Here is a 22,963-nt window from a genome sequence, read left to right on the forward strand (position 1 = left end):
CTCTTTGGTAACACAGTTTTACACTGTCAGGCTCCCATCTGGCATAACTCAGTACAACTCTCATGCCTCCACATCACCAGCTACAGTGGCCAAGACTTGTCAGAGTCTGTATACACGTACGCGTGCACATCTGCATCTTCATTTTTAAGCCTAGCACAATACAGACCACTTATTTTAATGCACCATTTCAATAAGCAATTTATCATTTAAAAGTAATTTAAAGCAAACGCCCAAACAGCAGGAATCAGCTATCACAGTCCAAGTAATGTGTGTCTGAACCAGAATTTACCAAAAGAACACATCTTTCACAAAAGACTGTTTACTTCATTTGTTTCTTCCAACTAGTTAAACTTAAGGTATAGCTCATAAAAACCTGAGAAAGTGATTAGAAGTTTAAAAAGCCATCCCAAGCCAAAAGAAAAATAAAGTGAGAGGCTGAGATCTACAAACTCTAAAATGCTTAGACATGATGTCTGAAACAGTCTGTTCACTCACTGGCTGCTAGTACTGATACTATATTATCAACAGTAAGAATCAATATTTCTGAAAAAAAAAATTATAAATTTCACACACAAGTGGAATATGGAAAGCAAGGTTTCCTGTTTGCAGATTTAAATCTAAAAGCAGCAGTTTTCAATGCCTGAATTTAAATGTCAGTCCTGTTATGGTTTGAGTTTTCTTGCATTGTTCAGATTTTTCAGAAATGAACAGTTTAAAACATCTGCAAGAATTCCAAGTTTCAAAGAATTGCAGTCAGCACTTTCAGAAGAACAGGCATCCCTAGCATAACTTTACAGTGGTCATTTACAAATTGAAGTAACCAAACTCCCCAATTTCTTTAAAAGAAAATCTTAGTCATGAAAATAATTTCAAGTGCTAATTACACTTCTCACATAACAGCCTGACTGAACAGTCTGTTTTTCTGGCTACTTGGAAGTTGCATTCGCTTTTAAGTTTCCTTTACACTTGAAAGTGTTACCAATATTCAGAGCTTAATGGGGGTTTTCTGGTCCATTTCTTTTTTTTTTTTTTTAAACCAGTATAGCTATATTTGTAGCAGCCCAGGCGTGAACACCAGTTAAACTGGGATAAAGCAGCTGCACGCTGGGATCCTTCGTTCCCTTTCGCTTGTGGAGCAGATGGCTCAGCCTGACTGACACAAGGAAAATTGTCATTTTAACCGTTCTAGTCACCAATTTTTAAGCGCAGGCAAGCTCCCAGCAAGTCAGCCATCAGCATGAACTGACACGGGTCTCCCCCATATGACTGGCAGGTGCACATACAGGTCCCCAGATGACAACCTCATTCAATCTGACCTTTTCATTTTAAATGAAAAACACTTAAAAGCCTGCCCTGTTCTGACATGTATTTTTTATGTCTTTCCCATGCTGTGCCAATGTATTTGTTATTTGCTGGCCAAAGTCCCCAAACTCAGAAATCTCACATTCTCTCCTCCACTCCCAGAACCCTATTCCTCAGCTGTTCCGGCCACTGCCAGCACTAAGAGAGCCCTCTGAGGTCTCCATGTCCTCACACACCCAAAAAGTCAGACTGCTTACATGCAAACCTCCATTCAGGGTCCACTCAGACTTAAAATTCAGCTTGTATGACGGATGGATAACTTTACACTTGAACACAGCCACCTGGAGACACGGACTGATCTTGCTATCCCAGGACACCGCAGCCCGCAGGATCCCGCCCCAACTAACAGCTTTCTGTGTTTGCTTCCGTGCTTCTCAGGTTTCATTTATTAAAATTAAACTGCTTGATTCCAAAGTACGCTGCTGAAGTTATCTAATAAAAAGATCACGCAAGATAACAAAAGCTGGAGACACATTTCCTCCACCCCGCTGCCAGCAGCAGCACCTGCTCAGAGAGTCATCGATACAAATAGCAACAGCTAACATGCCTGGCTGTTGCCTTTTGGGAGGCCAGATCCTGTGCTGGTGTAAAGCAGCAACTGTGCGAATGGCAAGTTTCTGCGAACCCGCAAGGATGCACACAGCCCTCCTACATGGTACCCGGCACGGAGCTGCTTCCAAATCTGCCCAACCCCACGTGTCAAAATTAGCCATAGTAGGACTTATCGCTTCTGAGCTCCTGGTCCGGCTCTCGCACTAAAGGAAGGCTGATGCTGGCCACAACACGGACTGTCAGCTCCGAAGAGGAAAATTAGCACCCGTAAAAAAGCAAACTCGCCAGCAGCCCCTGCACGCTGCAGGGCACAGAGCCTAGAGTTGAAGTGCTGCCCTGCAGGAGCCCTGGCGTCCTGCAGCAGTGGCAAACCTGGCTTCGGGGCCAAGGGACTCATTTTTATCTTTGCTGTCATGCTTGATCTTCAGTTTGTCCAGGGATTCATAAAACAACACTAAAACGAGAGGGGAAGAGCAGGGGAAGAAAGAGGAGAGACTGCTGCAGCAGCACTGAAGGGATGGCATCCAGCTTTCTCAGATGGAGACTGCTGTATTGTAACAACTGAAAAAAATCATTTGGGACAGCTTAGATTTAAGCAGTGGCTGAGGAAGCTGCAAGACAGCCCTACCTACAGCATCCTGGCAGCCAGGAGCCACGCCACTGGCTCTCAGCCGGAGCCACCGGGCGATGGTTGGGGACCAACCCATCAGCACAACCAGCCATGTCGCACCCCTGTTATTTTAAACACACAAGGATGGCGAGAAAAGAAGGGTGGTTAAGGAATGAGAGGAATCAGCACATCCATGCCAGAAAGCCTGTGGGTCCCACGCTGAAGCAACCTTTCAGCAGCTCCCCATGGCTGCCAGCAGCCCTGCCTGTGATTTACATGTCTGTAACTGACACCAGGATTGGACCCAGTGTTTTCAAGCACAGACTACCAGCCTCACGCTGTTCACACTCCCTTGGTCTACTGAAAGTGGAAGATTTTCAAAATAGCCTCACCAATATTTTTTTTTCTTTTGCCCCCACCGTTTGCTGTCTGCATTTCACTAAGCATGGTTGGAGAGACCTTGAGCAAGAGGGGGGCAGTTTCACTTTCTCACTTGAATGCACCCCAGCTTCTTGATCAAAGAAGGGTAATTGATTTTGCTTTCAAGTTCTCATGCAGTATCAGAGCACCACTGAGCCTGGGTTTCAAACAAAGAATAACGTTTTGCAATCCAAAACCAAAAAAAAAAAAAGTCATTTTTTCCCCACTGAGGAACAGCCATCCTCACCAGGCAGCGCCTGCAGAATGCTGCCCTAACACGCCTCTCCCATCTTAAGATGCTCAGTCAAGAAAAACAGACGAACAGTGATCAAGAGCACAAGGGAGCAGAGAAATGTCGTGCCCCAAGGCACAGGGTCACAAAGGTGCTTGGCTCCCCCTACTCCCAGCCCAGGGTCTTCTGCAGCCCACCTTTAGCTTGACATCTCCAAGGGCAGAGATGGCATTTTTGTGCACATTTGTTCAAGTCTAAGGGTTTTATTATAAAGTTTTATGATAAAAGTATGATGTTCCTTCAAACATTTTTGTTTTAAGTGGCCAAAATTTGAAGGCAAAGGTCACCTTTTCCCAGGCTTACTTGGGTGCCACCACAATGAAACCCTTAGCACCATGGCAGGCTCTCTTATTGCTGCTCTTAAAACCATCTGCAAACGAGACTTTTAAAACTCAAGAGCCTACATGACCAGACAGTCGTTGTGTTCAAGGCTTCTGTTTTATCCAGATCATTTGAAAAGAGCAACAAATACCTGGCAGCCAGCTGGATTCCCCATTCCTGTGCCCACTTGGTCTGGCTCGGTATTTTTGAAAGCATAATCCATTGTAACATTTAGAAAAAGCACAATCAACGAAGACTAGTACGCCTCTCCGACTTAGAAATGTCTGTCCCTTCCTTCTCTGCCATCTCCAAGGATGACCAAACATTAGCTATCTTCTTTAATTTTTATACCTTAATAGTAAACTGCCCGAGTTTCAGCCTTGGAACAAATACTTTCAGGTGGGATGAGCAACAAAAGGCCTCCAACACCTGTATTACAAAATAAAATGTTTCTCAATGTAGCTGCTTCTTTTTCAAACAGATGGATCGAGAGGATGAGGAAATGTATTCTTTAACAAAAATTAAAAAAATACACAAAAAAAAAAAAAGAAAAAAGCCCCGATGGGGCAGAGGCACCCAGGTTAATGCGGAAGCATGGCAGCCAGCCAGCAGAGAGTAGAGCAGCCTCGCCACTGATTGCTTTTCATGAAAACATTTGTTTTCAACAAATGTTGTTACCATCACAAACAGAAGAATTAAAAAAAACTGAACTTTTTTTCCTTTACAAAGCAAGAACTAAATTGCAAGCTGACACTTCCCACAGAAAACTCCATTTTGAGAAAAGAGCCATTTATACCAAATATAGATAAAACATTCTGGAGCAATTTTGGCAAGCCCTAATAACTGCTCTTATTACATTTCAAAACCAGGAGGACCACGTATGCCTGTGGATGTGTCCACCGTCTGAACAAGAAAGTAGCATTACTCTCATCATAGATAGGTACCGAGACATACAGAAAATACATTAAAAAGCTGTTTTGGTTTCTAAGTTACCCTGACTTCAGCTGGAAGCCAGGCTCCTCACTGTATTTGACCCTTATCAAAGGAATAAATACAAAAAAAATTTTAAAATTGCCAGAGGCAGTGTTTCAGTCCATGCTTTATGCTTTTCCTCCCTGTGACAAGGAAAATGGTCTGCCACCACAGAGCCCCTGCTCCCAGGCTGGGATGGGGAGGGATGATAGCGAGGGTGCTCTGTGCCACCCCTTGTTTCGCTGAGGGATAACACAGGTACGCTGTCACCTTCATATGGAGCCACTGGACCTTCACTGAAAATCTGCTGTCCCTCTTCCCCCCAAAGGACACCTGAACATCATCACCACCACCCCTGGGGGGTGCAAGCCTCAGCCTGGCACTAATAACCAGAAAAAAGGGGATGGTGAGGGTCTCCAGCGTACACAGCAACACGACAACGGGAAGGAACGGTGATCCTAATCCTCTGGCTCAGCAGGACCATGCACATGCAGCCCCACAGCAAAAAAAAAAAAAAAAAAAAAAAAGCTGTCAAACGCCCATCCATCTCAGCACAATGACCCAGTAACCCGCCTGTAGGGCGACATGCAGCTCCAAGCACCTCCCCTGCATGTCAGGGAGGGGCTTTCTCCCCTAGAGGTGACAGTGGTGGGGACAGCGAGGACAAGAGCATGCAGCACCCAGCCCTACACAGGCTCCTGCCCTCCCAGCTAGGGCTTTGGTTCAAGCAAAGGGAAGGTGGCAGAGCTCAGCCATCCCTCCACCACCTTGTGCAGGAGAACCAGCACACAGACTTCCATGGGAATTCTATGGATTATTCTCCCCCTAAAGGAGTTTAATTAATTGCCTGTGAAAGGGGACTGATTTATCACAAAACTTCTTTCAGCACAGTCAGTGCAAGTATTTTCATGTCTTTCCTCTCCTTAAACATTAAGGATAATAAGGCTTTAGCCCCTCCGTGCCATTTCATCTTGACCTGGAGGAGTATATATGCTGGACTTGCACTGCATTTCCTTTACTATTTGCCTATAGTGCCAACAATGACAATTGCAGCTCTAGACCTGTATGATTTGGTTCATGTTGACTGCATTCCTCTTTTTCAGTGGAAGAAAGAGGCCTTTGGTTTGCAGAACGGCAAAGTTCACAATTGCACATCTCTCAGCACCCCTACCTGGATCTCACCAGTACTCACACAGAGGGATCACGCTTCTTCCCATGTACATGACAGTTTCTCAGCACAAAGTTTTCCTGGCTGCTAATTCCCTGTGTTCTTCCAAGAGTTTGTCACATGATGTTCTCCAACCTGCTGCACCTGAGCACTGTATTTTGGAAGAGTACATACCTATTTGTTTGAAACGTTAGCTACAGTGTGCAAGTGCAACATCACACCAAAGGTACAAAAATACTTGGGACCAAGAAAGATCTCTTCATCCTTCTTCCATCTCGCTGGTGTGATTAACAGGAATACCTAACAGCGTAACACCACCATCATACCTGTCCTCGCCTACTCCTACCATACCATACTAAGCTTGTCAGCAGGAATTTTGTCATCAGCCCTGAAACCAGCATTTATGTTACCAAGCCAAGTGCTTTTATTTTTTTTACTCTGTGATGGGGATAAACAGAAAGGAACTGCAGAAGCTTTTGGAGACAAAGATCTCTCCAGGACTTGCCAGCTGATATTTTCAAAGACTGACTTGGCACGGCATCAAGGAAGCCAGCATCCAACATGCAAGCAAGCAAGACCAGCTCCATGCCAGTCATCAGCCAGGCTCAAGGAGCATTAGTGACTGCAGTCAGGAAGACAGAAAGGAGAGGAGGAGAGAGAAAGACGGGCTAATACTGAACCCGTCACAAGAGGTACAGCCACATACCCGGCCACCACCCAAGAAGAAAACACAGAGAACAAAATGAGGGGGGACCTCTTGTGAGCAACCGCAACATGTCAGACAGCAGTGGCCATGCACAGGTCAGCACTTGCAAGACCGAGCACGCAGCGGTGCGTGAGATACCACACTTGGCCTTCAGCCTTGAAACAGGAGACACGCGCAGGAGGTGGTGTGGGAAGACCTGGCAAGCAAAGACTTATGTCCTATCAAGCCTATAAATCTGCACGTTGCACACAGAGGCTCACAGTAGCCTTGCACAAGCCATTTGCCTGTAGCCACTGTATATCTAGTTACAACCCCCAGAAACACAGCCGATTTGATCACCAGGCCTTTATCAGCATTCAGAGAGACCAGAGAAGGTCAAGAGAGCCATCATCCAGAAACACAGGACAAGCATAGCGAGCTCAATGGGAACTTGACAGGCCAAGAATGACTGCAGTCACGGAGGACCGCAGAGAGCTCGCTTGTCTCACCCTCTTTTTCTGAGGCTCTCAAAGACGACAAAACCTCTGACCTTTGATTAAACCACTCTACTCTCAGAAGAGGGGGCGGCTTAGGGGCTCCGGGACTCAATAAAAAACCATTTATCTCAAGGTCACGGGTTCATACCCTCTTCAAGTTCTTTTTCCTCAGTCAATTAAAACAGGGGACTCTATATGCATTAAAATAATTAAAAAAAAACCCACAACACTACTAAGGGCACAGCCAGATACTGCCTCGTGAAACAGGCAGATTAAGAAAATACAGCCCCTTTACTGCTCCTTGCAAGCCCCACAGTTGAGCACAGCAACTCTGGGAACACTCCCTGTGCAAAGCAAACACGAGCTGCTTTCGCAGCCTGGGTAGCAAAGCAAAGGAGGGGATTGCCAGTGAGCAGGCACAGCTGCCACCACCAGCAGGTTAGGCACATCCCCGTAAGGAGCATTATGGATGGAGCTGATCCTGCCTCTGAACCTGGTCCTGGGAGGCTCCTGCCCATCCCTGTACCACTGCTTTGAGAGGAGGTATGTTCAGCCCGTGACCGATGCCCAGATGGCTATTCCTCCTACATCAGCTGGTGCCCAGAGGCCAAACCCCCACCGCCAGGTCACGGTGGGGATAAGCAGCAGACTGGAGATGTGCCTCTGCCTTTGCACACACAGAGTAAAGGGCATCCACGGAGCTCCAGCCTCTCCTGCCAGAGAACCTGACCACCTTGGACTGGACATCTTCCAGCTCTCAACACAGTGGTGACATCGGGCAGCCCCTCCAATTTGCACTGAAGGAGCACGAACACTTGCGTGGACACTTCGGACCAGCCAAAGGGAGGAGACCCTCTGTCCTCCTCCTGCTGCAGACCCATCTCCAACAGTGACAGAAACGCGACAAACACAGAGGTCGAGCAATATGGAGGAGAGAGGACACCTTCCACTATGTCACCAGGCCCAGAACAACACATGCATCGAAGTTAATGCGTATCTGAAACCAATTACTGATAGAAACCGAACTATCTAGGAACTCCAGCTGCTACATTCAGGGTTCCTGGCAGTGAGCACAGACACAGTCAAAATCTTTTTTTGTTATTTTTTTAGGCCATAAACAGTTGAGACAAAAACATGCTGCTGCACGTGGGGTGCACACACTCGCCTCTGCCACCTTTAGCGGCTTCCCACCGAAAAAACACATCCTCCTCCCCCAAGTGCAGCTATTAGGTTTCACATAGTTTTTCATAACTCCATGTTTTTCCTATATTCACCCTTTGGTCCAAAAACAGAGGAAGGATTCAAGCACAAACTCCCCATGCACCAGGATGGAGCTGCTGGCCCTGCTGGGGCCCTCCCATGCATCATGGCCAGCACAAGTCTAACATGGCAAAACAGAGGGGTTTGGAAACAAATGGGAAGCAAGCAGAGTGTTCTTCCATTCACCAAAGATGGTAATTATTTTGGAGAGGACTGCATATCCTTTTGGCTTTTAATCAGTGGCAAACCAAGTCAACCTTGGTTCCTATGAGCAAGAAACTATTAGGGGCTATGGATCTGCAGCCAAGGAAAACAAATCTGTACCAGTCCTTCACCCCCAGAATAACTTCTGATTGTCAAGCACAGTTACCAGGGCAATGAATAGCTTCTCCTGCAAGCTCCTCACTCAATTAAACTAATGCAGACAAAAAGGCCAGGCAGCAGCCGCCGGCAGCACGGGCAGAGTCAGATGCACGCACTTGGCACACGTAGAGCAACTGCAGCAGGTTCAGAGCGATGAGGGAGAGGAGGAGAGGTCCACAGCCTCCGTAGTCGCCGAAGAAACCCAAGGCTTCTGCTAGAGATGCTGAATGGCAAAAGCTGGCACGGTCTGTGCCCTGAGGAGTCTTCAGCAAGCTTTAACTGAGAAGGCAGAAGCACTCCCTGGTATCCAGAGCTGTCATCCATATTTAACGGAGACAGATAAAGATCCGAGTGAAGAAACACCTAAGAAACGTCCTTGATTTATTAGTAACCCAGAACTATCCCCTTGCTGCCTCCCCCTCCACTCAGCAGCCTCATAATTATAACTCTGCCTGAAAAATCAGGACAGCCATCAAGGCAGAGCACAAAATAAGAGGCCAGGAGAAACAAGTACAATCCCTGGCCCTTCTTGAGCCAGAAAGCCGAGAGTCTAAAGCATCCCAATCATCTTTCAAAGCACTCAGGGGAAAAAGGAGAAAAAAAAACCCCACAAAAACAAAAAAAAAACCAAAACACCCCACACACCAAAAACACCTAGATGCAGCAGGACCTTGATTTTGTTCCCAGTTGCTCTTTGTAGACCAGCTGCTGGGGCACTAATGAGCCACCTGAAGATGATCAATTCCTGTTTTGTACCCCCTTGTGCAGATGAATTCCATTAAGAGAATGACTATAGACCTTGGAAGCTACAGCGACCTACGGCAGCCTTCCTTATTCTTCACTCCTATGTGATGTGCCACAGCTTCATTTTCTCTTTGTGAAGTTAGCCAAATAGCCCCCCCCCCCCCTTTTTTTTTAAGAGGAAAGCAAGGCATCAGGGAGAGCTTCTGGCCCATGCAACACTTCTCCTGATGAAAAAGGCTGCTAGACATGCATTATCTGAGATCTCTGAATACTCCATATAGCCAAAGTTACTGCAGTTGGAGCTCCCTGGTCCTCAGTGTATTATCTCTGACAGCTGGCTGGGGCTGCACTTCATGGTGGGATGGAGCAGGAAGAGCCAGGACATGAATCGCAAACTGTAGAGTCCAGGGACAACTGCAGAACAAACCGCAGCTTTAGCAACACACATAAATGTAACTTGCTTGACCTCAGAGACGTCACGGAACTTGCAACTAAACGTTCACATTTGGGGAAAGAGATGGAGGCAAGCAAAGGATTCAGGGCAGCCAGGAGCATCATGCCTTCACACACGACCGACAAGGAGGTAGGTATGTCAGCATGCACACAAAGACAGGCAGCAAGCAAAATCCACAGCTCCCTCCTTTCAACTGGATTTAAGTGTGAGTGTGCAAACAGAGCGAAATCCCATTCCCCCTGAAAAACTAAAGGAAGTTGTGTCTTTGATTTCAAGGGAAACATAGCCTGACCCCTGCATAGCTGAAGGCAGTGCAAGCCACTGTGGTCAGACCAGCCCAACGTAGCGGCAGCAGGTGCTCTGCAAAGCTGAACCCACACAGCCACGAACACACCCCAGCTTAGACAGGCTCTTCCAGCAGGTGTTATTTGAATCCTGGGCATCTCTCTAGCGAAGTGCAATGATATTGAACTTCCTTGTGGGCTCAGGAGGCTGCCAAACATCTGTTGGGATTAGTTAGTTCATGTTTGTAAAGTGCACACAAATGCTATCGTAAGGAAGGGGCTGACCTATTTATGGATGTGAATGCTGGACCGAGACCCAAACCCACATACTCTGTTTGCACATATGGCTGTATCTCCCCTGCCAGATTTTACTGTGTGAAGCTAGGATGGAGGCACGAAGTGTAACCTATAGCTTACAGCCCACTTTGGTCACTGCTAATTTAAGTGAGTCATACCGCTCCCCTCCTCCACTTCACCCCACCCAATTGCACAATCTAATTTTGTTAACAAACTGGATTAGTGTTACTGTACTGGGAGCCCCCAGGTGCCATATGGGTTGCCCTTTTCAGGAGAAACCCACCTTCCCTCAAGCCTCCATCCCACTCCCTGGAGCCCCTACCAGGGCTGCAGATCACAGACTCTCAGCCCACAGATCTCCGCCAGACTCCCAGATGCCAAGATGCAGCAGCTCTGCCACCCAAATTCCTTGTGGACTTCGCATCAAGTTTCACATTTCTCTTGGGTGTCCCTCCCTCCCACACAGGCCTCCTGTGAGTAACGGCTAAGGAATAAGACAGCAAGCACGTACAGCTCAGAAAACACAGTGATAAACAGCCGTGAGGGAGACCAGCTCCCCTAGAAAGGACAGGGAAGGCCCAAGTAGGTTTCAGATGGAACCAAGCACATTTGTTAAAAGGATTATAGGTGGCAACGGTTCGCAATGGCAGGGCCACAGGAGCCATACGTTCCCATGACTCAGAACTGATTTGCATCAAGTTGCAAGTCCTAGACATACAGCTTTGCTCTGCCAGAAGCTACTGCTCCCCTTTCCTCCACAGACACATTTCAATACTTCTCAGGTCTCCGTCTTAGTCACATTCTGCTAACACACACTCTTTACATCTTTTTCATCTTCCCTCGTGTCCCCAAGTCAATCGCTCTGCTCTTCTCTCACCATTCTCCGCTTTATCTTCATCCCCCAGGCCAGCAGCTCCTGGGACGCAGGCACTGCTCCATGCGTGCTGCCTGGGCTCTCTCCTCGCGTTCACAGGACTTCTCACTGCTCTCCTTTGAGCAGCACAACAAGTGGCAGGCTCAGCCCAAGATGCTACAGGTCAAATGTAGAGCGATGGACAACCAGTGCTGTCCATGGGATATGGAAGCAAAAACAAAGACAAGGATGAACAGCAGCCCAGGCACATACCAATACCATACTCAGAATTACTCATATCTCTCATTAGATGGATAGGCCTTGCCTTGCTGTGGAGATCAAGAACATCTGGAATCACTTCCATCGCATGTTAGGTAGAATGTGCACAACTAAAACAAACAGAAAATATTGCCATCCTAGCAGGTACATTGACCAAGACAGCTGGAACTAAACCAGATGATCCAATGTGGGACTTTCTGATAATACACAGCTACCTTTGTACATCCAGCTCCATCCATGAAACCAGGCACACCCTTAATCAGGTATGAATCAAATCATCCGAGACATGAGAAATTTACCAAGAGCTGTTGCAAAAGCCCATAAGGTCACTTGTGTCTCACTGCATTTCACCTTCAAGGGATGGGGAGCCGATGACCCAGGCAGACAGCCGCCCTTACCATGACAAAGGTGGAGCAGACCACTTTCACTAGGACTTCTTGCACATGACAGCATCATCCAAGACCCAAAACACCACCTCAGGCATGCAGATGCATACAGACTGGAGGCTTGGGCTATGGCACCCAGGGAGTGAGTGTGGTGTGGGTACAAGTATGACAACCCAGTGAGTGACCTGACCCTAGGCAAGGTGGGGCCCTACCAGCACAGACAATCATTGCAATACACCAGAGCACAAATCCTCTCTTTTTCACCCCAGGGTACCTTAGAGCAAGGCAATATACCAGGTGGTGCAAAGGTGAGGTGACACCAACCCATCTACCCTGCATCCTCAGACAGACCCGATGCCCACCTGTGAAACAGCCACCACAAAACACTGCCCATAGGTCACGTGTGGAATGAGGGGATGGGAGCTGCTTCACGCAGAATAACTTAGAAAGCAAACCACTCTACAGGGATCCTTGTGTGTACTAAGACGAGCTCTGCTCTCGTAGCTCCTTCTCCACCCACTCTACGACACAGCCCTTAAAAACTTCTCCACCGACTTCCCCAGCCTCCGCACACCCCGAGTTCACAGCTCTCCCACACAGCAGAACAAAACACACCGTGGCAAAGCATGGAAGGAGGAACACAGGCACTCCGTAAGCTGCCATTCTTCCACCCAGATACTTTGAGTACCTGGGTGGGTGGAGAGCCTTGGAAAGACACACTCATTTATATTGTTTTACATTCACCTGCTGCTCTGGCATCATTCCCAAATCTTCTATGCAGAGACAGACACTCAGGGAGGCATTACGTGCCAAGAACGCTGCGCTCATCCCCGCAGCAACGTGTAGGTCCAAGGCATTATTCCTAACTTCCAAAATATGCTTCTGCCCCATAGTTCATCACTTAATGCCACTGTTAGAGGCTTGCAACTTGTCTGCTTCACTCACAGCATGATCTCCTGCACCGTACAAGGCTAACTCTTTGCAGCAAGACTACAGCCATTCTGCATGTCACAGCACTGTTTCAGAAGAGAAGCCAGACATCTCCCCAGATAACTTTAACCCTTCTGCCCATCGTTTCTTCCCCATCTGTCTGCCTTGGGAGCAAATTAGGATTTGGGTACAGGACAGTGCTTAAACACTTGCTCGTCTTTAGGCACACAAGTCGCTGCAGAGAGTTCAGCTGGATTACTCATACACTTGAATTTCAGACTTAGTATGCAGAAGGTTCACCAAGCCCTCCTTAAATGGCAAAGAGGCAGTGCCATGTTTTCCAAGACAGGCTACGTGCACCCCAAGGAACCCAAGAAAACTGATCCTCTGAAGAAGCACCAAGATGGAACTGTGGTAGGAAAGGCACAATTCTCATTCTCCCAAAGAATAGCCTGCGGGATCAGAAGTGATGGAGAACAACCACAGCTTTAAAGGAAGCTTAAACTATGCTAAAAAAGGGTAGTGTTAACTGTACACAGGAAAACAAGCCACTGAGGAAGGATCCAGAAGATATGTGAAGTCCCCATTACCCTTACTCTACTCCTTGAAATATGCTTTTATATATAAATACCACCTGAACCATAATCATTTTTGCGGCTCATTTCTGGACCTCACCATCACCACGTTTCAGATTCAACAATATTAAGCTGTCCTGGTTTCTAAATGCCAGAGGCAAAGACCAGCTTCCATGCTAAGGTGGGCATTTCAATACCCACACAAGATAAGTACAGGCGTTGACCCTCAGTCAAGGATGGTGATGATAACGCATTAAGAGGCAGGTTAAAGTGGAAAAGATGGGTGAGATGGACTGTAAAGATAGGCATAACTGCAATAAGCAGTTCAGAGTAATCTCCAGAGTTGGGTGGAAAGGTTACTAACTTCAGTCTGTAATTACAAGCAATTCTTTCTAACCATTTCTCTGTTTGCTTATCAGTTATGACTGCAAACTAAAGAGAACAACCACTTCTCTGTTTGATTATTAGTTATGACTGCAAACTGAAGAGAACAACCCTGGTCTAACTGGCTTTTTTCCCCTGGATTTCAGTTTTAGTGATGACTCACTACTCCCAGCCTCACTCCTCTCCAAGCCTCAGTGTCCCATCAATAAAATGGCAAGAATAACTTTCCTTCACCTTGGGAAGGCACTGCAGAAATAGTCCCCCCCAAGTTGCAGAGCACTCCAATGAAAGAGCAAAGAGCACTCCAGAAAAGCACAAAAGGAAATTAATAATTCTGCATTCAGTCCCAAGTCTGAACAGTATGTAGTAAATAAGGCTTGGGGCCACACACTGCACAAAAAGAAAAGAAACTGAATACTTGCTCATTAAGCATCACCTTCCACTCTGGGCACAGAGTAGGTGCTCTGGCAATTAAGTGGCTATATCATAATACCTGCTTGCAGGGGAGGCCAAATTAAAGTTTCAATAACAACCTTCATTCTGGCATTTCGTAGCTTTGGAGCAGTTGGACTTTGCAACTTCAACACCATTCTTTTAACCAAGTTCACTGCTTGTAATTAACTACGGGACGGCCACGTGGCTGCTGCAATGACTCTCTGTTTCTCTTGGGAAACCCAGATTAAAGGCTTGTCTTGGCCACAGTAGTAGCTTGAGGTATCTCTCAAGATTTGCCCAAACCCTTGAAAACCAGATCAAGTCTCTACCTCAGGTGATGAGGTATGTTAAAATCAAGCCAGCTGATGTCTGTTGGGGCTGATCTGAAACAGGAATGACACCCAGATGAGAGAGGCAGGGGAGATGCAGCAGCTAGAGTTACAACCACTTATCAGCTGCTAATCCAATCGCTCTCCCAACCTAGTCACCGAGTGCCATGCATTGTCTGGGAGACTCCTTGCTTTCACTCAAGCTTGCCTCATTAAGTGGAGTAATTCAAGTCTGTTAAGGCGAGGTAATAAACTGCTGAAACAGAAAGAGCTCCTTAGGGTATGTGCACACAGCACATCCAAGATGCACATGCATGTTACTGTTATAAAGCACTGCAGCTGGGGTACAGTGAACACTGCAAGAACCCCCTGCAAGTCACCTGTAAATCACCCCAAATTTCTCCTCTAAAAGGAAAAACCTCACCAACCTGAGTTTCACGCACCCAGCCACATTGCTGAAAAAGCCCTAGAGGAGATACTTTAAATTTGCTCTGTTATGCTGAACTAAGGTTTGGAGGTTGACCGCTTTTACCCCATCATGCAGCGTAAGGTTTGGAGCTGGATCACTTTTACCCCGCCATGCAGTGCACCCCTACTCACTCCAGCAGGCTCCACAAGCCCTTCTTCAAGGGCTGTGGCACAGCCTGCCATTCTGTCAGCCTCCTCCATCCTGCCTGCCTGCACCCAGCTGGCAAGGCTGGTCCGGTCCCACAATAAAGCAGTGGGTCCGGGGTCCTCAGCAGCATTACAGCCCCCAGCCGCACAGCCCTGGCAGAGGCTCTCCGGCTGGAGGAGAAATCAGGAGCACGAGCAGAAGGAGGAGGGGAGGCAACTGCAGCTCCCCACAATAAAGTCCACTGGCCTAAAAAAGAGGGGGGGTCAGGAGTTGCAAATTGATGCATAAACAAGACCTGACTGTGTAATTCAGAGCTAACAGGGTAGTTTGCTGAATGTTAATTAAATCCTCAGTGCCTGTTACCAACTGTGGAGATCAACTTATTTTTAAATTAAATAAGCAATAAATGCTTAGATGAACTTCTATTAAATTTCACCCAGTGAATGAAGTATGTGGGGCTTTTAAGAGACATTAAACAAGATAGTTATGGCAAGTTAGTTGACACTTTATTACCTAAAGATAATGGCCATATTAAATCTCAACTAACTATTCCACTGGCGGCACAATCATCCAAGACTTGGCAGAAGTCTGCCTGCCTTGAAGCATCACTGGGCAGCGGTAGCAGGAGGAAGGCAGCTAAGTGCTGAATGGCACCTACTTAGAGGATGCTCAAGTGCATAAACCCACTTCAGCACAAAACAGGATCCCTCCCAGCCGCATCTGGACACCTCAAAGAGGGCCGATACGCCTACCACACAGAAACAAAGTTGGCGTAAGTCAGAGACCCTCAAGCATCCTGACCCCTGACTGCCCCCACCCCACATGAAACAATTTAAGGGATTACTAAGGAATCACTGTATTACAAGGTTCCGTTATGGCATCAAGGGCAACAGAAAACATCCTCCCATGCTCAAAGGCTTGTATCTTTTTCTAAGAAAAGGTTATCAGCAGCCCACAACTCCACGATGTTTGTTTTCCTTTCCTGAGCATACTGCAATGGTTTGGGAACGCTTCTGAGTGACTCACACGTGTGTCACTGTCACCCACAGATCCCAACAACAGATACTGACAGTCTAAAATGACAGAGACTTGCTGACAGTGACTTAAAAATCATCATTTTCATGCCAACTGTTGCGCTTGCTCAGAGAGCGATCAAAACCAGTCCTTTGAGATGAAAGCATGAAAGCACAACCTCCACTGAGGTGTTGATACCGGTAACTTTAATCACTATGATTAAGCATGGGTCATGGGACACGCCACCCCCCCACACTTCTGGATTGGAAGCATCATGAGCCTTAACTGCCCTGCCATGGCCAGAAGCAGGAGGAACAGAAAGAGCTGAGCCCTGCATCCTCTAAACCCCACTTCTTGGGCAGACACAAGCTCTCAAAAAGCTTTTAAACTTTGTGGGGTTTTTCTGGTCTGTGGTTTTCGATTTGATTTGTTATTTTCTTTTCTCTGTTTGTTTCTATTTTACAAAACAAAAAGCTACCTAAATTAAAAAGAGGAAAATAGAGAGTTATTCAGACTTTACCGATGTTCTCCTCCAGCATCCCAACGCACACATGAAAGCAGCTAATCGCTACACCTTCCCTCCAGTCCCTCCTCTGGAACAGTTGTTCATAAAGTTATTTCAAGTTCTGTATTTTCCTATATATAACCCACACTCTTTAAAGGTATTGTTACTTAAGTATCCGTCCCTCAGATAACCCACATCCTTAGATAAGCTACGGTTTCTGTCTCCTCTGCTCGTGCCCGCTTTTGAAGTATGGCTGCAGTTCCAGTAAGCTCTCTAACTTTTAGCAGAATTACCCTGCTACGACAGCAAGAGCAAAGGCAGATGGCGAAGCTGCCCAGGTAGGAAAGCAGGTGGTGGAGGACCAAAAGTAGGCACAAGCATCACAGTCTCGCTCACACATGCACATAGCAAACAGATGCTGGATCCCACACTGGTGGGTCACATCTTGCTTGATGTGTATTGCTTGTCCTGCTTCCCTGAAAGCAAACCACTATCAAAAAAATAACATAACTAAAAAGCACAGATGTACCTAAAGGAAATACATATTTCTTTGTCATCTCCGTTCCATCTCTAAGACCACTCTATGTATCCACAGGGACTTCCCTCCACCTGAAGGGATTACCAGGGCTGCCAGACTGCACCAGAAAGAACACGGATAGCCAGCCGCAGGTGAAACCCAGCCTGGTCCAGGGCCAGCCAGTGCTGCTCAGAGCCATGTCAGGGCCAGACGAGTTTATTGGGAGAAAGGCAGAGCTGTGTGGGTCAGGCTTTCAGAAACTTGACAAGCAACAAAATGCCACTGAGGATGCATTGTTCACACAACCATGATGGGCAAAGGAAAAGAGAAAGCACTGTGGGCACCCTGAGGGTATATTTTTCCACAGACGCATGGAAACTATCTTCTTGCTAACATTTTGTCATACACCCAAGCTACTGCTTTCCTCTAGCTACAACCAGCAAAAGATGTTTCAGAGAAACCTGCACAAAACAGTATCTTCCTTCCAATTAGATGTTTATGACATAAAAAGAACCACCATTAGCTGGTATAACTCTCAATGTACCTGACAATCATACAACCGTTCATCTTCTTTCCAGACTTAGTTCAATTCTTGTCCTCAGCAACATTCTGCATGATAATGCCACCATGTAGTTACAGCACTTTAGTTAAGAGTTACAAAGCGCTTCATTTTGTGCATTTTGAATCAGCCACTTTCACCTTGGCTAGCATTGATACCAAAGAACAGAAACTCTTTTTTCCACAGCACTCACTGTTTCTGTGACACCTTCCTAACATGTGTCCTTTATATAGAAGCGATCCCAAACTATTGGTCAAACTCCCTCAGGTTTTCCAGCTCCCCACCATTTTTACTATCCCTCTCCAAAACCACATACACCAGGCTTCACTGATCACAAGGGAGTCACTCAAGTTTTGTAGTCAGACATTATATAGATGAACACAAGCAGCAATTTTTACAAACAAGGCAACAGTCAGGCTTCAAAATTGAGTGGGTGATAGGTATCTCCACTCTGACCACAAATACATAATTCGTACTATGAGTTATAATTAAAAATACATACTGATGATTGTATTATATATTTAAAAGCACTGCAGCTCCACTGAGACCGTGGCTGACAGTATTAGGTTCCATGCAAAAGTCACCAGCCCAGCTCTGGAGCTTCACTCCTGAACAGCCTAGAGAAACAAGTGCTGTGGAAAGGGATACACATCTGAACCTGCCCTTAGTTATTTGAAAGCTTGAATTATACTGCACCAGTTCCTTGTTATGGTAAGACAGAGCTCACTACCTCTCACTAAGACAGCACAGCTGAAGATGATATTCAGAGCAAACTAACTTTGAGATCCGACAGGCTTTGCAAGTTTTCATGAGACAAGGCAGCTCAACTGCACAGGAACCTGGGATTTTCTGTACCCGAACCATGAATGCCAGGATACAGGATCTGAAAACCACCAGTCCAGAAGCAGGCGTTTGCCCTGGTGTCACTAGACCACATCAGAGACATCATCATTCAATAATCTTACCCCCTAACGCTAGGTGACTGCTTATCCAAACAGCAGCTAACAGAAGGGGACAGGACTCGCAGAGCTAGAGCTTGCGCTGAGACGGGCATGCTCACCAGCATCCTGCCCCAACATCCAGGCTGATCTCCAAACATGCTCCAAAAGTGAAAATCTCACCTTGGTGCAACAGGAATTGGAGCTTCTCTCCCAGCTTGGTACCAGCCTCTCTGCCCAGACAGTTTACAGTGGGGAGCAGCCAAGTACAGTGCACACCGGGCAGTCAGGGCTTGCACAATGAAGACATCCACGCAATGACAAAAGCAGTAATCCTCACTGACCTGGGCACCATGGAGACTGCATAACAGCAATTCATAGCAGTTTGGGGCTGTACCTATAGAAGCTTCAATGAGGCGCAGCATTCGCTTCATTTTACTGTTCACGTCTTCCATTTCCACCAAGGAATTTACCCAGGCAGCAGACAAGGGCTGCACACCCCTGACTGGGACTGCTGGCAACGTGGGACATATGCACAGCCAACATGCCCGCGGCCTCCACACAACACACATGGTGGGACTGACTTTTGGGAAGAGGGCCTCCCACCCACTGCCAGACACCTCTCTCCAGCCAAGAGACCCCCAAATAGGCTGTGGTGACCTTCAGCAACCCATGGGCTCCAAACAGACCCTCCAACCGCAGGGGCTGGGAAAATAGCCTACAAGGACCAAAGGACGCTGGATGGCAGGAAAGCTGCCAGCACCATTACTGATGGGGACACAGTGCTGCCACTACCCTGGACCAGGTGCCCCCAGCCTGGCAGCTTTGCCCAACAGCCAACACAAGCGGACTCAGATGGTAAAAAGAAAACTGAAGAAAACAATTAAAGGAAAACCACATGTGGAGCTCAACAGTGAGAGGGCAACAGGCTTTACAGCCCCATTAGCAGCACCAGCATCTCCATGAAGCTGCAGGCAGGATTAGATAGCAAGCATAAGCAGCTCACTGACGGCCCATCCTGCAGGGAAAAACCCTCCAACAAAGGCTAAACAACTGAAAGAGGGGAATAACAGAGCTAATAAATTTAGGAGTAACAGGATAAAAGGTTATGGGGCAGGCAGGGGGAGACAGAGCAGGTCAACAGGCAGAGAGAAGTTTTCAACAGTAGGTCTTTATCTGCAGATGGAAGTACTTCCCAAAGGAAGTCCCATATTCCAGAGTATTACTTAGCCTTGCCTGGGCCAGTCCTCTGCAGCAAGGGTGGGGATAACCAGAAAGTCCCTCACATCCCCAAACTGCGCTGCTGCACAGCGGGCTGGGCTACGCACAGGACAGCAATCAGCATTTTCCAGCATGAACACTGCTGCATCGTTAATACAGAGACTAAATGCTGTGTCGGGCTGGGCTACGCACAGGACAGCAATCAGCATTTTCCAGCATGAACACTGCTGCATCATTAATACAGAGACTAAACGCTGTGTCCTGTCCCCCAGTTCCACATGTTCCCCTCCCCTCCTAATGCCCCGTATCTGTAATGACTTGGTAAGCCAGCACCTGCTGTATCACCCAGCTCCCAGACACCCAGGGGCTCCCTGCTCTCTCTCAGATCTTGCCCCAAAAGTCATTCCGGGAATGTACAAAAACAATCTCTGTGATACACGAGTCCAAGGAAGCAAAGAAATTCTCAGATCTAGAGTGTTGCCAAAATCTTTAACATTTCTACGTTACATTTCACATAGGTCAAACCCACTTTGTGCATGGGGGCCACGGTGCTGTGGATGTGCAGGAAGGCACATCAGCAAGTTTGGCAGCTCCTGCAAGCTCTCAAAACTTGTGTGTATCAATTGCCTGGCAAGATAGAAACATACCAAACAGGAACCCAACCCGAAAACCAAACTATCGGGCCACAAGCCAGCTGGTATAGGTGTAAAAAAACAACAAACAAACAAAACACCACACACCCAAAACAAAACAAAAAAAAATTTCAAAACAAAGCAGGAGACTCCCAGGCTCATTTGTTTCACCAGCGGGGCCAAAATACACCTCGAGGTACAGTAGCCAGAGCAATTACGTGTGTTGCTCCATCACCACCTCCTACTCGGGAGCACTGCCTTGTCCCCAGCACAGCCCCAGGGCGCGGAGCCTGCTCCCGAACAATGGCAGGAGTAAGACTTGCCTGTTCAAATGGGGAGGGCAAGAGAAAAGGGAGGGAAAAAAAAAATATTGTGTCTATATATATATTAAGAAAAAAAAAAAGCCTTGGATGACGTAAGGGTGTGGGAAACTTTTACGCCCTTACCTGCTGGGGAAGGGTGGGCCTCCCCCGGCATATAAAAAGCTGCCAGGGCTTTACTCAGCCCGCCGAGCGCGGCGCAGCCCGGGCGGGGACCGGCCGCACACGGCAGCGCCGGGCCGGCCCGGCCCGAGGCGAGGCGAGGTGAGGCGGCCCCCGCCCGGGCCAGGTGCACCTGCGGCCGGCAGCACCGCGCCGCCCAGCCCCGGCCGCCCGGGGGACCCCGGCCCGCCGCCGGCCCCCGCCCGCCGCGCAGGGCGGCGGCGCCCGTGAAGTCCCGGGGAAGTTTCCCCCGGCCCCGCACCCGGGAGCTGCCCCCGCCCCGCGGCCGAGCTCGCCCCGGGCCGGGCCGTCCCCCCTCAGGCGGCCGCGGCGCCCCGGGCGGAGGGAGGAGCCAGGCGCGGCCCCCCCGGGCGGCCGGCAGCGCTCCCCGCCCCGGCCGGGGGCTCCAGCTGTTGCACAGCTGCCTCGGCTGGGCGGAGGTGGGGGGGCGGTGGGGAGGAAGGGGGCAAGTTATTATCTGCAACAATACCTCGGGGGGAGGAGGCAGCGGAGGCGAGCGCGGCGGCGGCGGCGGGAGGAGGAGGCGGCGGGGGGAGGTGGGGCCGGGGGCGGCTCCGCAGAGGGGCCCGGGCCCGCCCCGCCGCCGGCCCCTTCCGCCCGCCGGCCCCTTCCGCGCTCCGCGCCGCTGCCCCGCCGCGTCCCCCGGGCAGCCCCCCCGCGCCCGCCGCCGGCGTCCCCCACGCCGCCCGCCCCGGCCGCGCCCCGCCCGCCCGCCGCCCTCCCTCCGCTCCGCTCCTCCCAGCGCCGCCCGCGGCCCCCGGCACCCCCCGCCCGCGGCGCTCCCGCCGCCCTCCCCCCGACCCTTACCTCCCCGCGGGCCGAGCGAGGGGGCCCGGCAGCCCCGGGCGCGGCGGGACGCCCCGAAACAAAAAGCGAAAGCGGCGGCCGCTGCCTCCCGCTCCGCCGGGCCGCCGCGCTCTGCCCGGGGCTGACGTCAAGGGCCCGAATTCCTGCCTTTCCCTGCAGGCAGATTTGTCCATGTAAGGGCTGGGGCCGGGGCCGGGGGCGGGAGGGGGCTGCGCTGCGCGCACGGCGCGGGGCGGCAGCTACCGGCACCGTGTGTGGCGGGGGGGGGGGGGCTGCAAGCATCACCCCCTGCCCGGTAACCGGGAGGGCCAGGCCCAGCAGTGCGCAGCGGGGCTTGCGGTGTGCCCCCCCCCCCCCCCCCCAGCGGGGCTGTGCGGGGCGGCCGGTGCGGGGCTCGGGTGCTTTTCCCGCCAGCCAGCCGGGGCGCGCAGGGAGGGGGGGCAGCGAACGGAGCTCGGAGTTAGCTACACCGGAGTTACACCGGCGGTGCCTGCACTGAAAACTAAACCTGCCGAGCACACTAAGGAGAGGGGGAAGGGAAGCTGCTCTCTGATTGCTGTTTGATTGTTTTGTGGCTGTTTATAAGGACTGCAATTAAAATAATTCGTATTTTGAGTGTGGTGGTTTTTATAATGGAATGTTACCCTTTAAGTAGCTGTTGGGTATCTGCGCTTGCCCTGAAAAGAAGGGAAGACAGAAGGGTTACATCGAATTCAGGCTGCGGAGGGGAGAGCTGCCAAGCCTTACTCATTTGGAAAGAGATTTCTGGATGAGTTTTTAGGCACTTTAAATGTATTTCATTTTGACAATAAAGGACTCTGCTGTGCACTTTCAGAAGATGTTTACAATCTTATCCCATTACCAGCTTTAATGTCCACAGTCACCACTTGACAGCCCCAGGAGGGAAAAGCTTGCACGTAAGGACCCAAAAAAGGACAGTAAGTGCCTGGAAGACTTTGGAAGCTAGAGCACGGAGTTGTGATCCAGCCTCCCTCCCTTTTCTCTGGCTGCCAAAATCTCTAAAACAAGCAGGCGTGCTCACAGCATGACCTGAGAGCTCTGAGCCATCAGAGACCCCAGGAGATACCACCCCACCGCCACGGGCACCCCTTCCCGGCAGACCCCGCAGCAGGGGAAGCGTGATATGCCAAATTCAGTCCTCGGTGCAAATCCCCCATCTGTGGTTGGTTTGGTGCCCT

General features: G+C 49.1%; 1 protein-coding gene across 6 annotated transcripts in view; it reads right to left on the reverse strand.

Annotated features, from left to right (window-relative positions):
- Positions 1–22,689, reverse strand: part of LPP (LIM domain containing preferred translocation partner in lipoma) — a 356,437-nt gene extending 333,748 nt beyond the window's left edge. For 4 of the 6 annotated variants that reach the window (XM_055723233.1, XM_055723237.1, XM_055723232.1 and 1 more), the window contains exon 1: positions 21,427–21,507. The gene's annotated coding sequence lies outside the window, so the exon portion shown is untranslated. Of the gene's footprint in view, positions 1–20,900; positions 20,997–21,426; positions 21,508–21,764 lie in introns of those variants that run through there. The other 2 variants (XM_055723235.1, XM_055723236.1) reach the window with 2 other exon arrangements.
- Positions 22,690–22,963: the final 274 nt, after the last annotated feature.

Source organism: Falco cherrug, chromosome 11 (genome assembly GCF_023634085.1).
Source record: "Falco cherrug isolate bFalChe1 chromosome 11, bFalChe1.pri, whole genome shotgun sequence".
In the NCBI taxonomy this organism is placed as follows: domain Eukaryota; kingdom Metazoa; phylum Chordata; class Aves; order Falconiformes; family Falconidae; genus Falco; species Falco cherrug.